This window comes from Pristiophorus japonicus, chromosome 7, assembly GCF_044704955.1.
Source record: "Pristiophorus japonicus isolate sPriJap1 chromosome 7, sPriJap1.hap1, whole genome shotgun sequence".
NCBI classification, from domain to species: Eukaryota; Metazoa; Chordata; class Chondrichthyes; family Pristiophoridae; genus Pristiophorus; species Pristiophorus japonicus.
This window is the reverse complement of record NC_091983.1, coordinates 29,853,880-29,869,276: the sequence shown is the minus strand read 5'-3', so window position 1 is coordinate 29,869,276 and position 15,397 is coordinate 29,853,880.

Here is a 15,397-nt window from a genome sequence, read left to right as displayed (position 1 = left end):
AGTCGGGCATTTATGACCTCGACTTGCAGCACCAAGCAGATGATCCACACAGTCTCGAACCCGACAGGTACTATTCACAGGGTAGCGCCCATCACGGACAAAACTGCAGAACGTGGCTCTGCCCAGGCCAGAGACCATGGACCTCAGGGTCCTGGAATTCAGAGTCCGCCGAGTGGGGCTAATCGAGTAGCATCCGGGAAGGCACCAAACACCTTGAGCCTCTTCGCCAGTGTTAAGTATCGAATAACTCCATGAGGTTAAGTACAGTGAGCTAGTTCAGGCATAACCTTACTCCAGTTTATTTATTCTCAAAGTGAAGATTCAACATAGGTGCCAATATTACATACACAGCTTGCACGTGTCTGCCAGTGGCCATTAGGACTTCGACAGCGGAGTATACGTGCAATACCTGCCACACGAAAGGCCACTTTCAGCATATGTGCAAAAGAGACACGACTCACCGCGTGGCTGAGGTGATGGTAGATGATCTGCTGTCCAGCGAGGAGCATTGCGGTTTGGCTCGACGGGCATCCCAGCCCCAGGTAGAAGAAGATGATGCGTTTGGACTGTATACGTGTACCGATGATTCGGCCCCAGTGATTATGGAAGTCAAGATTAACGGAATCCCAGTGAGTATGGAAGTAGACACTGGATCGGGTCAGTTGCTGATGAGTCAGGAAACTTTTGATAAGCTGTGGATTAACCCAGCTGCACGACCCAAACTGGTCCCGGTCACGGCGAAGCTGCACACCTACACCAAGGAACTGATACCTGTTCTTGGCAGAGCGGATGTGCAGGTATCTCATGGTGGTGAGATGCACGGTTTACCTTTGTGGATCATTGCAGGCGATGGGCCGATGCTACTCGGCAGGAGATGGATGGGGAAGGTCCATGGGAGCTGGGAAGATTTCATTCCTCCACAGACCGCTGTCCCCCGTGTTCTCCACCTCCACCTTCGGATCGTATGGCAGCGAAGGAAGCGTGTGTGGGGTTGGGCAGAGCAGCGGCGGCCGTCGACTCTCCCCTGCAAAGTCTGAGAGTGAGAAAGAGGTGCTGGAACCAGCAGCAGCTGGAGAAGAGAGAGGGAGAGCAGGCAGCAGCTCGGTGGATTTCTGGCAGCGGCGGATCTCCCTCAGAGCCACGGTGCCGGGTCTGTAGCGATGAGGCCTCTTCACTCCGCCCGTGGCCGGAGCGCTCTTCTGGACCGTTTTGGTCACCAGCTGTTTGCGGGGAGAGAGAGAGGGAGAGCAGGCAGCAGCACAGCGAGTTCAAGATGGAGGCGAGCCTCGTGGCAGCAGAGTTCTGCAGAGAGAGGCAGGCAGGCACCAGCAGAGCACCTAAAATGGTGGCGCCCAGTAGAAACCTCGTGGAAGAATCAAAATGGCATCTTAAAAGGGAAATGTACACGGGAGTCTTAAAGGGGCCTTACACCATTGGCGGTCCCCACAAAGAGACTTTTGTAAGGGCAAGAGTGAGTCAAAATGATTTGTATGATGACGTGATTTATGACAAGAGTTAATATTTTGATGTTAAAATGATTACTGTGATTAAAATGATTGAGATGATTGGTGAAAAGAGTTAATATCACAATGCACAGTTAAAAGGGTTAATGGATCTGTGACTAACATGACTAATGGATTAATGCGATTTCTGATTTTATGTGATTTATGCAATTGTTCAGCGGCTGCAGACAAGCAGCAAAAGGCAACTATTTTCTGAGAACAGAGGCAACGTACCAGTTACCATACCCTGTCTCAGCGCAGCCCATTACCTCGGGCAAAAAAGGCCGGTATGCCACCACCACACCTCACCCAGTGGAGCTGGGATTTAATAACTGTAAAGTGCACCTGCAACCTTTTGATATAACTCTTCAACGCATACAAATGTACTGTCTATGTGTATCTGCTTTCTACTGGAGATTATGTTTGTGTACTTGTATCACCCATGTAAGGACTGCAAATACCACATGCTTGCACTGGATCGCAAGCATAATCTCTACATGGGGGGGAAGAGGGAAGTGGATGGTCATGGACTCACACTCACAAATCTACCAGGACGAACCAGGCCGAGGTTACCCGCAATTTGCTTTTGGAACTGGAGGGGTAGTGAGATGTTATGTATTGTCCATGTACATTAAATGTACAGTTACAATGGTGCGCCACAAGGGGCACTGTGGTGGGAGACCCGAAAGTACCTGCGAGACAGAGTATAAAAGGCTGACCACCACACCTGAAGGGCACTCTGGAGTTACACAATAAAGGACCAAGGTCACAGCAGTTACTACAACACCAGACTTTGTGGAGTCAGTGATTTGAATGTTACATACATTACAGTATTTGTTAAGGGAACAAATGGCTGAGTGAAGGGGGCTCTCATGCAGTTGGTCATGGAATGGCTACAGTTGGTCTGCAACTCACTCAGAGAGTCATGTAGAACTGCACAGATGAAGTAATAGACTCTTCCATAGACACTCCAACACTGTACAGCCTGCTTAACACACTCACAAATGACTGCATGATCTGCTATCACTGAGTTCCCAAACTGCTTTTTAGTCAGCAGAACCTGTGAGGTGAAACCCCGAGCTTAATATTTTTAAGTTTACCCACCAGTCAGCAGATTACAACTCCTTCAATTCCACCTGCACTTGCTCCCCCTCACTCACGATCTGTGCGTCTCCAAGCATTCCCTCACACAAGTCACTAACCAAACTCCACGATGACCAGAAGTCAAGAAGAATAGGTTTTACAATGCTGGCAATGTGATGTCCCGCAAAAAATTAACTTATTATGGTAAGAATTTTCACTGTTATGCTGCAGTGCTGCAGCCTATGTCTGTGCGTAAGGACAAAAAGAATGATCTCACCCTTTCATACTCTCTTTATTATCCTCATGCTCAGAAGTCCAAGAGCCTCCTTGTAAGTAGTCAACGTTTGTACGTTAGGTGCCCCCCCCCCCCACCCCGCTCCAGTCTGCATGCACTGCCGTCTGTTATGTTATTTCTTCCCCTGCAAGCAAATAGAAATGGGACGTGTGACAGTGTCATCAAATGCCCAGGCCAGCAGCCACCTTACGTGAATCTGTGAAGAGGCAGTGTGCTTGTGTTGGCATTGTGCTTGGTCTTATTGCTTGCCACATGGGTAAAGGCATTGCTATTGTTCTGGTAAAACCTGGGCATGCCTGTACATTTGGATCATACATGAACATGTTGCTGTGTGTTGTTCCTCCATGATTCCTCCCACATTCTACACTACATCAACTTGAGGTGATCCAAAACTCGGCTGCCCGTGTCCTATCTCTCACCAAGTCCAGCTCACCCATCACCCCTGTGCTCGCTGATCTACATTTGCTTCTGGTTAAGCAACGCCTCGCTTTCAAAATTCTCATTCTTATCTTCAAATCCCTCCGTGGCCTTGCCCCTCCCTATCTCTGTAATCTCCTCCAGCCACACTAGCACCCACCCCCCATGCCCCCCCCACCCCCACTGCCCCACCACCCTGAGATGTCTGCGCTTCTTTAATTCTGCCTTCTTGAGCATCCCTGATTTTAATCGCTCAACCATTGGTGGACGTGCCTTCTATTGCCTAGGCCCAAGCTCTGGAATTCCCTGCCTAAACCTCTCCATCTCTCAACCTCTTTCCTCCATCAAGACACTCCTTAAAACCTACCTCTTTTCCTGCCCTAATTTCTACATGTGATTTGGTGTCAAATTTTTTATCTCATAATACTCCTGTGGGATGTTTCACTACGTTAAAGGCGCTATATAAATACAAATTGTTGCTTTTGTTGTTGTGACACTGCCCCTAACTCAAACTTAAATGCGATTAAGTTGTCTTGTGAGGCAATGTTATAAAATTAAGCTACATTTAGGCACAACCTACTTTGATAATTTTTCTAAGACCAGTTTTTCCCTCAACTGTTCCCAGGTATGGTGCATGGGTGAGGTTTGCTTTAATACTTGTCGTCACTGCTATCTAAGCTGCTGTAGCGTGGAGGGTGGCTCTTAGCTCCAAAACTTCCTTTCAGGACCCCTTCGAAACCTGTTTCATTAAATAGGAACAGAGGAATATAGGAACATAATTTAACCCCTCGTGCCTATTCCGCCATTCAATGAGATTATGAATGATCTGTGACCTAACTCCATAAACCCACCTTTGCCCCATATCCCTTAATAACTGTGCTTACCAGAAATGTATCAATCTCATATTTAAGATTAACAATTGATCTAGCATCAACTGATTTCACTCCTGAAAGGCCTGGCTCTCATTTTTAGGCTATGCCCCCTCATTTTCAATTCCCAACCAGCGGAAATAGTTCTGACGAAGGGTCATCGACCTGAAACGTTAACTCTGCTTCCTCTTCACAGATGCTGCCTGACCTGCTGAGATTTCCAGCATTTTCTGTTTTTATTCCAGATTCCAGCATCTGCAGTATTTTGCTTTTGAAATAGTTTCTCTCTATCTATCCTATCAGTTCCCCTTAATATCTTGCAAACTGTGATCAAATCACCCCTTAAACTTACAAATTCCAGGGAATATAACCCTAGTTTGTGTAATCTCTCCTTGTAATTTGACTCGCGTCCAGGTGTCATTCTGGCAAATCTTTGCTGCACTCCCTACGAGGCCAATATATCCTTCCTAAGGTGCAGTGCCCAGAACGGCTCACAGTACTCCAGGTGTGGCCTAAGCTTTCTTTAGATGAAGCATAACTTCTAACACCTTGTATTCTAGTCCCCTAGATGTAAAGGCCAGCATTCCATTAGTTTTTAGATTATTTTTTGGACATGTCCATGACATTTTAACGATCTATGTATATGCACTCCTAAGTCTCTTTGAACCTCCACTGCTTCTAGCTTGTCACCATTTAGAAAGTACCTTGCTCTATCCCTTTTAGGTCCAAAATGAATGACCTCACATTTGCCTACATTGAAATCCATTTGGCAGTTTTGCCTATTCACTTAATCTATTACTATCTTTTTGTAATTTTATGCTGCCATCTACACTGTTTAGAATGCCGCCTCTCTTTATATCATCTGCAACCTTTGATATGTGACTCTACCCCGTCATCCAAGACTTTAATAAATGGAGCTGCACTGCAGAGCACGCTGCAGCTATTTCTTAGCTTCCTCAGCAGCAGGCCAGCTTTAAGGGCAACCAGCAGCCTTTTAACCTGCTGCAGCACCGATGATGCACATGGCCTGCAATTTTTCAATGTAAAGTAGCTCCCCACCTGCTGAAATCGATAACTTACCCTTTGACCCTAGTGTACTCCCAGCACATTATGGGCTATGTGCCAGGAACACAACAGTTTCGTGCAAATGAGTTGACATAACGTTACGGTGCAAGGTCAGCTTTGTGCTGTGCAGGTGTGGAGCGATGTCTAGTGGGCAAGGACCCTGTTAGTGGCCTTTATATTATACTTTTTTGTGCTGAAATATGCCAATCTTATTTAAATGCCACAACAAATTTTCATATAATACCAGGGACACAGGCTCATGTTAAGAAGAGGAATGTTGCACAGATGGTTTAGATTTATCTACTTCATGCAAAGATGGTGAACCTGTGGAATGGATTGTCCAGGGAGGAAGATAGTGTAGAAGAAATATGAGTGAATTGACTACATATTTGAGGATGTGAGCGGGACCAGCAGAATAAAACCACTTTCCTAAATTCCTAATCATGCTGATTATTATCAAACTAATCGCATTAATCTGTTCAGAGCTTTGTAAATATGTCATACATTCGTATTAACTCTAATTTGGAAAAACTAAAACTAAAAATAGATTTAATATTTGAGTGATAACCAGAGTGAAATCAGGTAACGAAAGAGAAATACAGGAAGGGTCAGATTTTGCTGTCAAAATAACAGTGAGATTAATTGTGTTCGCATTATTTATGTGCAAATGGTTCAGCAACTTAAGGCGAAGGGCAGATGCGCATTTAAAAGCAAATATCCAGAGGTTGCTGCCCAGGTTGTGCCGCTCCGCCGTTAGCAGGATCTCGCAGTCTGCCTCACCATTGAAATGCATTGAATGTGCTAAATGTTGCTGTATTTGTGTGGTAGGTAAGAACTAAGCTCAGCACAGGAAAGTAAGCCTTGTCATTTCAAACACAAGTACCCTTTGATGAGTGTTAATAAGAACATAAGAAATAGGAGCAGGAGTAGGCCATACGGCCCCTTGAGCCTGCTCCCCCATTTAATAAGATCATGGCTGATCTGATCATGGACTCAGCTCCACTTCCCTGCCCACTCCCAATAACCCCTTATCCCCGTATCGTTTAAGAAACTGTCTATTTCTGTCAAATTTATTCAATGTCCCAGCTTCCACAGCTCTCTGAGGCAGCAAATTCCACAGATTTACAACCTTCTGAGAGAAGAAATTCCTCCTCATCTCTGTTTTAAATGGATGGCTCCGTATTCTAAGATCATGCCCTCTAGTTCTAGTCTCCTCCATCAGTGGAAACATTCTCTCTGCATCCACCTTGTCAAGCCCCCTCATAATCTTGTATGTTTCGATAAGATCACCTCTCATTCTTCTGAATTCCAATGAGTAGAGGCTCAATCTACTGAACCTTTCTTCATAAGTCAACCCCCTCATCCTCGGAATCAACCTAGTGAACCTTCTCTGAACTGCTTCCAAAGCAAGTATATCCTTTCGTGAATATGGAAACCAAAACTGCACACAGTATTCCATGTGTGGCCTCACCAATACCTTGTATAGCTGTGGCAAGACTTCCCTGCTTTTATGCTCCATCCCCTTCACCATAAAGGCCAAGATACCATTGGCCTTCCTGATCACTTGCTGTACCTGCATACTGTCCTTTTGTGTTTCATGCACAAGTACCCCCAGGTCCCGCTGTACTGCAGCACTTTGCAATCTTCCTCCATTTAAATAATAACTTGCTCTTTGATTTTTCTCTGTTAAAGTGCATGACCTCACACTTTCCTACATTATACTCCATCTGCCAAATTTTTGCCCACTCACTTAGCCTGTCTATGACTGCCAATCAACCTTTCTGGCACCGAAAATGAACTATTACAAGTATGGAGTCCCATTTCTTCACGTTTTAATTGTTGGAAATTTTTCAAATGTCAAATTGAATTTATTTTTTTAATTAACTTTTCCTTTGTCTCTTTTTCTCTCAATCCAATTTTTTCGTTCCTTCTCTTTATTACCCCGAATTAGGGTAGGTGAAAATGATGTGGGGCAGGAAAACATCACATCTCCCCGCCCCACCCCACCATCTTAACCCGCTCCCCTGCCTCACTGCTCCACTGGGTGGGTTAAAATCTACCCCAGTGTTTCTGTTCACTCCTCCCGTTTTAAGTTCACCGCTCTCGACAGGAGGCTGAGTGCAGCCTGAGCCATAGCCATCATCAATCTATGATTATCCACACACTTATGTGGTCTTGGAGTTTTCTAACTAGTTATTGTTCATCCTGAGATGGGGCACTTAGCTAGGAGTTCAACTTGAGCCTTAGTGGGGAGTCAAAAATACTGCTGCAGGAGAGGTAGAAGGCAGCTCCATTTCATTTTGATTGATGAACAAACAAATGAATTAAGTCGTAAACTTAGTATTGTACTTCATTATTGGAAATAAAACCAATAATTAATTTGATTAAAGGAGCGGGTTGATGCTTTGGTGACATTAAAGGAAAGAACAGTATACTGTACTGTATATAATTCTGTCATTTCTGAACTGTCCAAACATAAACCATATAATTAATATATTAGTTTCAAAGGATTTTTATTTTCCTTGGATTTTTAATTTAAGTGACATTGTGGGGTCACACTTCTTACAGCTGCAAGAAAGCTTGTTTGTAGTGGAGCCAAATAATACCACAAAGAAATGTGCAATCAAGTAGCTCATTGAAGGATTATTATGCCACACAGAGTGGTTTCTAGTTCCTTACTTGCACCTGTTTTAGTTGCAAAGTATTCCCACCTGTATATAAAACAGAATGTCTGTACGGAAAGGGAAAATGATATAATAGCTTCTGTGCTCTAATTCTTCATGGGACACATTTTCCTCTGTGTTAATTTTGATAAAATCTTAGACTTGTGTAAATGGAGAAGCCGGACTGGTGTAAATCAGTAACAGATTTTTCATGCCACATGCTACTCTGAGTCCTGCGTCCATTCTAAAATGTGTTTAGTAACTTGCATTAAAAAATTTTCTTGTTCAAGCCTTTTAAGACCTTGTTCAAGGCCAATCAAGAACAAACGTGAGCAGGATTATGCAGGGGATAAAGATTCTCAGACTGTTTGCTCCGCTTCCAAGGCCTCATACACGCCTAGGGGAATTTGGACTGAATCATGCAATGTCCGCACTGGTGGACACAAGATTCATGTTGTTTTACTAATGATGGTAATAATATCACATTCTAACTTGAAACACGTGTTTTTAGTTTGTTAGAATTAATAACAACTTGCATTTATATAGCACCTTTAATATAGTAAAACATCCCAAGGCACTTCACAGGAGTGTTAAACAAGATTTGACACCGAGCCATTTGTGGAGAAATTACGACAAAAACTTGTTGAATGAAGTAGGTTTTAAGGAGCACTTTAAAGGAGGAGAGAGAGGTGGAGAGGTTTGGGGAGGGAATTCCAGAGTTTAGTGCATAGGCAGTTGAAGGCACAGCCACCAATGGAGTGATTAAAATCGAGGAAGCCCAAGAGGCCAGAATTGAAGGAATGCAGAGATCTCGGAGGGTTGTGGGGCTGGAGTAAATTACAGAGATAGGGAGGGGTGAAGCCATGGAAAGATTTGAAAATAAGGATGAGTTAATTTAACAGTGCTCCCCTGAGAGGGCACTTAGAATCATAGAATCATAGAAATTTACGGAACAGAAGGAGGCCATTTCGGCCCATCGTGTCCACGCCGGCCCACTAAGAGCTATCCAGCCTAATCCCACTTTCCAGCTCTAGGTCCGTAGCCCTGTAGGTTACGGCACTTTAAGTTCACATCCAAGTAACTTTTAAATGTGGTGAGGGTTCCTGCCTCTACCACCCTTTAAGGCAGTGAGTTCCAGACCCCCACCACCCTCTGGGTGAAGAACTTTCCCCTCATATCTCCTCTAAACCTCTCCCAATTACTTTATATCTATGCCCCCTGGTTGTTGACCCCTCTGCCAAGGTCCTTCCTACCCACTCTATCCAGGCCCCTCATAATTTTATACACCTCAATCAGGTCTCCCCTCAGCCTCCTTTGTTCCAAAAGAAACAGACCCAGCATTTCCAATCTTTCCTCATGGCCAAAATTCTCCAGTGCAGGCAACATTCTTGTAAATCTCCTCTGCACCCTTTCCAGTGTAATCACATCTTGCCTGTAATGTGGTGACCAGGACTGTACACAATACTCCAGCTGCAGCCTAACCAATGTTTCATACAGTTCAAGCATAACCTCCTTGCTCTTGGTATTCCATGCCTTACTAATAAAGGCAAGTATTCCATGTGCCTTCTTAACCATCTTAACTACCTGGCCTGCGACCTTCGGGGATCTGTGGACCTGCACTCCAAGGTCCCTTTGTTCCTCTACACTTTTCAGTGTCGTACCATTTAATTGGCCCGAACTTGATCAAAGCTAAGGCCCACCCAAGTGCCGCCCAAAGGACCACTGAGAGCCCTGGTGTTACTTTGGCAGGGAGATTCCTCTAAAAGATCTACAAAGAACACCTGGCTGGAAAACAACTACTTACGCCATGAATTTGGGCAGCAGCGGGTGGGAACTCCCAATCTCTGCGGCAAATGCAATCCTCACCAATGTGCCGCCAAGGATTGAGTGGGGCCCAGAGAGGGGGGAACACATAAAAATAAAAATTTGCACAGAAAAAAAACCGACCGGAAAACCTTCACTGGACCCCATCCACAAGAATAGCTACAAAAAAAATAAATAAAAGTTAAAAAAACCTTTTTTTGCAGGTCTTCATACTTACCGTTGGGGTTAGACCTGCTTCCACGCAGTGGTCCTTCTCCCTGCTGCCGACGACTCCCACCCGGAGGAATCTGTGAGCTAGGTGGGCGGGAGGTCACTTACACGCCTTGCGCGTTAGCGGCCGTCAGCGGGTGGTTCCCAGCGGTCCTCCCCTCCCGCCGACGGGAGACCTAGAGGAAACTGCACCGAGGGGAGACCGCCCAAAAAAACTCAGCAGCAGCCGGCGGTAAGGCCACCAAGTTCCGGCCCATTGTGTATTCCCTTACCCTGTTTGACCTCCCCAAATGCATTACCTCACACATCCAGATTGAATTACATTTTCCACTGTTCTGACCACCTGACCAGTACATTGATATGTTCCTGCAGTGTGCAGCTTTCTTCATCATCAACCACAAAGCCTATTTAAGTATCATCTGCAAACTTCTTAAACATACCAACATTTAAGTCCAAGTCATTGATATATACCATAAAGAGCAAGGAACCCAGCACTGAGCCCTGCGGAACCCCACTGGATACAGCCTTCCATTCACAAAAACACACATCAGCCATTAACCTTTGTTTCCTCCCTCCGAGCCAATCAATATACACTACACCATATACTTGTTGGGTATTAGTCGCTTTCTTTTGACATTGGTGCACCCAATGTCATTTCACTGGTTCACACAAAAGAGGCAAGGGAAATATAAAAGTCTGTTTTGAATTTATAGAATCATAGGATGATACAGCATAGAAAGAGGCCATTTGGCCCATCGTGCAATTGCCGATTCTATGAAGAGCTATCTAATTCATTCCACGCCCCAGTTTTTTCTACCAAAATTCTCTGGATTCTGGGGCGGTTCCAGCGGATTGGAAAACCACAAATGTAACGCCCCTATTTAAAAAAGGAGGCACACAAAAAGCAGGAAACTATAGACCAGTTAGCCTAACATCTGTCATTGGGAAAATGCTGGAGTCCATTATTAAGGAAGTCATAGCAGGACATTTGGAAAAGCATGATTCAATCAAGCAGAGTCAGCATGGTTTTATGAAAGGGAAATAATGTTTGACAAATTTTCTGGAGCTCTTTGAGGATGTAATGAGCAGAGTGGATAAAGGGGAACCAGTGGATGTGATGTATTTGGATTTCCAGAAGGCATTCGATAAGGTGCCACAAATAAGGTTACTGCACAAGATAAAAGTTCACGGGGTTGTGGGTAATATATTAGCATGGAGAGAGGATTGGCTAACTAACAGAAAACAGAGAGTCGGGATAAATGGGTCATATTCCAGTTGGCAAACAGTGACTAGTGGGGTGCTGCAGGGATCGGTGCTGGGTCCTCAACTATTTACAATCTATATTAATGACTAAGATGAAGGGACCGAATGTAATGTAGCCAAGTTTGCTGATGATACAAAGATGGGTGAGAAAGCAAATTGTGAGGAGGACACAAAAAATCTGCAAAGAACATAAGAACATAAGAATTAGGAACAGGAGTAGGCCATCTAGCCCCTCGAGCCTGCTCCGCCATTCAAAAAGATCATGGCTGATCTGGCCGTGGACTCAGCTCCACTTACCAGCCCGCTCCCCATACCCCTTAATTCCCTTATTAGTTAAAAATTTATCAATCTGTGATTTGAATACATTCAATGAGCTAGCCTCAACTGCTTTCCTGGGCAGAGAATTCCACAGATTCACAACCCTCTGGGAGAAGAAATTCCTTCTCAACTCGGTTTTAAATTGGCTCCCCCGTATTTTGAGGCTGTGCCCCCGAGTTCTAGTCTCCCCGACCAGTGGAAACAACCTCTCTGCCTCTATCTTGTCTATCCCTTTCATTATTTTAAATGTTTCTATAAGATCATCCCTCATCCTTCTGAACTCCAACGAGTAAAGACCCAGTCTACTCAATCTATCATCATAAGGTAACCCCCTCATCTCCGGAATCAGCCTAGTGAATCGTCTCTGTACCTCCTCCAAAGCTAGTATATCCTTCCTTAAGTAAGGTGACCAAAACTGCACGCAGTACTCCAGGTGCGGCCTCACCAATACCCTGTACAGTTGCAGCAGGACCTCCCTGCTTTTGTACTCCATTGGGCGTTATGAAATAGACGGTAACATTAAATCTCTCTGACCTTCTGCCATAAAGTGTCGCCGTCCTTAGCAGCATGGCATCGCTCAATTCTCGCAATTCAGGAGGTCAAGGGTCTTCATGACATGCGCAGAAGAGGAGACAGAGCGAGGGAGCAGAGATGGACTGAAAGCTTGTGTGGCTGTGGTGTGTGCTTGTTTGGCTGTTGTGGGAGGCACGTGGGAGATTCACCAGCAGCAAAAAGCCTACTCAGCACCAAGAACATTGTTGGCACTGAGTTTTTGCCCAACAAATAATGGAAGGGATGGAGGAGGCACTGGAGCTGGTAGCCAGGAACAGCAGGTAATTAGGAAGGTGAATGGAATGTTGGCCAACATGAAGACCCTTGACCTCCTGAATTGCTGGAACATGATTTAACTTCACAAAATATAGCCAATTTCTTAAAGTTCACATACTGGATATGGGCATCACTAGCAAGGCCGTTATTTATTGCCCATCCCTAGTTGCCTTTCAGAAGGTGGTGATGGGCCACCTTCCTGAACCGCTGGAAGTTGAAGATACTCCCACAAAGCCATCTGCTGAGGGTTCTGCCAGTCTCCTCCCAGAGTTACAGCAGGAGAGCAGTAGAACACCCATGTAATTCATGGGCCAATACATTGACTAATGGGGGGGAGGGATTCAGACCTCTCTGGCATCAGTTAAGACAGCCAGCACCTTTTTTAAAGAAGTGCACAGTGGCTGTAATCAGCTTCATTCTGAACACCACTAAAATGGAAGGCAGAAGAGATGCTGGAAGGCATCCACGCTTTTCTGATGCAGCTATGGAGGAGCTGGTGAAGGAGGCTAGCAGCAAGAGGGACTTCACCTTTCCACCCAGCGGCAAGAAGGTATCCCGGCTAGCTGGCAGAGCAGCTCAGCGTCAGAAGTATTGGTCCAAAGACATTGCTATAACACAGAAAAAATGTAATGGCCTCACAAGTGCTACTGAAGGTAAGCCTTTTAACTCATATCTCTCAATACTCCCTGCTTAGACCTGCATTACCTGTAGCCTCAGCACTCACAAGAAATCCTTGAAGGGGAAAAAACTTGGAGGGCAATGAAGAAACGGCAGGGGAATGCGTCTAATTGGATAGTTCCTTGAAAGCGCCGACACAGAAACGATGGGCCGAATGGCTTCTTTCTATGTTGTATCATTCTATGATTTCATAAACCATTTCCTGTGCTGCTTCCCACCACTCCTTCAATCTTTGCAGCACATTTCACTCCCCCTCCTACTACTGCTACTAACACACCGCCTGTTGCTGCCTTATTGATCACTCCACTCACCTCTCACACCTGTGCCACCTGTCACTCACCAGCAACACTAGTCTTCGCTGATGTGTGTATCCTTACCAGACTAGCGCTAACGCATTCCCTTCTGTCTTGCGAGAGAAACTGGTGTGCAATAACAGGGAGCAGACAGCGACAAAAGGAGCCCCAACATCTGGCAGAGATCATCATGGACGTTGGAGGAAGGAGGCGCTTCAGGAGCATGGCCTCTGCAGAGGCTTGAGGAAATGTCCCACAGGGTTTTCGGCATTTCACCCTCTTTCCCATCTCACTGAAATCTCACCCTCACACTCAATGCATGACAAAGGGCTGCTGCTTTCAGTGCCAACTCACCTGGCTCTGATTACCCTTGTCACTAAATGCAAACTGTTGTGTATGCAATAACTCAAAAGACTGAATACTGTAAACTCCGAAGAGGTACAAACCTGGCTTTACTTTATTCGGGCCCGAAGTGCTCACATTACAAGATGGCTGGCCTTTTATACGTGGGCCGCACTCACGTGCGCACAGCCCAATAACCTCCGACAGTGGCGCCACCTGGTGGCTAGTAAACCCAAGCATACATACATGACACAAACCCTTGACCCTTCCTTTATTTTCAGATGCTGAAATTCTAGAGGGAGGGGCGCACAGCCCTCTGGAAAATGCAGTATTACTCAACTTTACCTGAGGAAGCACGAGCTCAGAGGCTGGCACACTGGCTAGTTAAGAGGCTAGAGTAGGGAGGTCTGCCCCGGGAGATTCACTGAGTACAAGAGCTAGGGCCGCTGGATAGGACAGGCCAGGAAGCATGTCGCCAGTGGCTGACCTCGAATCCTTGCCCTGCTGCAGAGGGCAGAGAGGAAGACCTCGAGGACCCAGGCTACAGAAGAGAACTGTTGGCTATACAGCACAAACTACTAAGTGCACTGGCCTGCCAGAAAGCTTTCCGCACAATGGCAGAAAGCGTGGAGGAGTCCAGTTCCAACACTTCAATTAGATCACCCCTGAACCTTCTAAATTCAAGTTAGCATCTCAGTTGAGTGTGAGCCCGGGCAAAAAGAGTGACTGCTACAGCCAACATCTGCTGGTGCCTCCCAAGCTTGGTAAGTATAATTCTGTTTAGTTTACGGACACAGCTTGGTAGGTGAAGGATCTTACGATATAACTATAATATTATAATAAATATTCCTTTGTAGAATCTCTTGTATAATGAATAGTTTGAATTTATTTAATATATGACGGGGCCTAAATTCAACCTCTTGAAACGGTCGGTGGCTGCCGCCAGCGAAATTGTCCTTGAGGGTTTTTGCAGTGGTACTCACTTCCGCCCCACTCCCCCCACTTCCGCCCCACCCCCCCACATCCGCCCCCCTCACCACATCCGCCCCACTCCCCCCACATCCGCCCCCCTCACCACATCCGCCCCACTCCACCCACTTCCGCCCCGCTCCACCCACATCCGCCCCGCTCCCCCCACATCCGCCCCCCTCACCACATCCGCCCCCCTCACCACATCCGCCCCACTCCCCCATATCTGCCCCCCTCCCCACATCCGCCCCACTCCCACCACTTCCGCCCCACTCCCCCCACTTCCGCCACACCCCCCCACATCCGCCCCGCTCCACCCACATCCGCCCGCTCCCCACATCCGCCTCGCTCCCCTACATCCACCTCGCTCCCCTACATCCGCCCCGCTCCCCCACATCCGCCCCCCTCCCCACATCCGCCCCCCTCCCCACATCCGCCCCCTCCCCACATCCGCCTCGCTCCCCTACATCCACCTCGCTCCCCCACATCCGTCTCGCTCCCCCACATCCGCCCCCCTCCCCACATCCGCCTCGCTCCCCTACATCCACCTCGCTCCCCTACATCCGCCCCGCTCCCCTACCACATCCGTCCCGCTCCCCTACATCCGCCTCGCTCCCCACATCCGCCTCGTTCCCCGACATCCGCCCCGCTCCCCACATCCGCCCCGCTCCCCTACATCCACCTCGCTCCCCACATCCGCCCCGCTCCCCACATCCGCCCCGCTCCCCTAAATCCGCCTCGCTCCCCACATCCGCCTCGCTCCCCCACATCCGCCTCG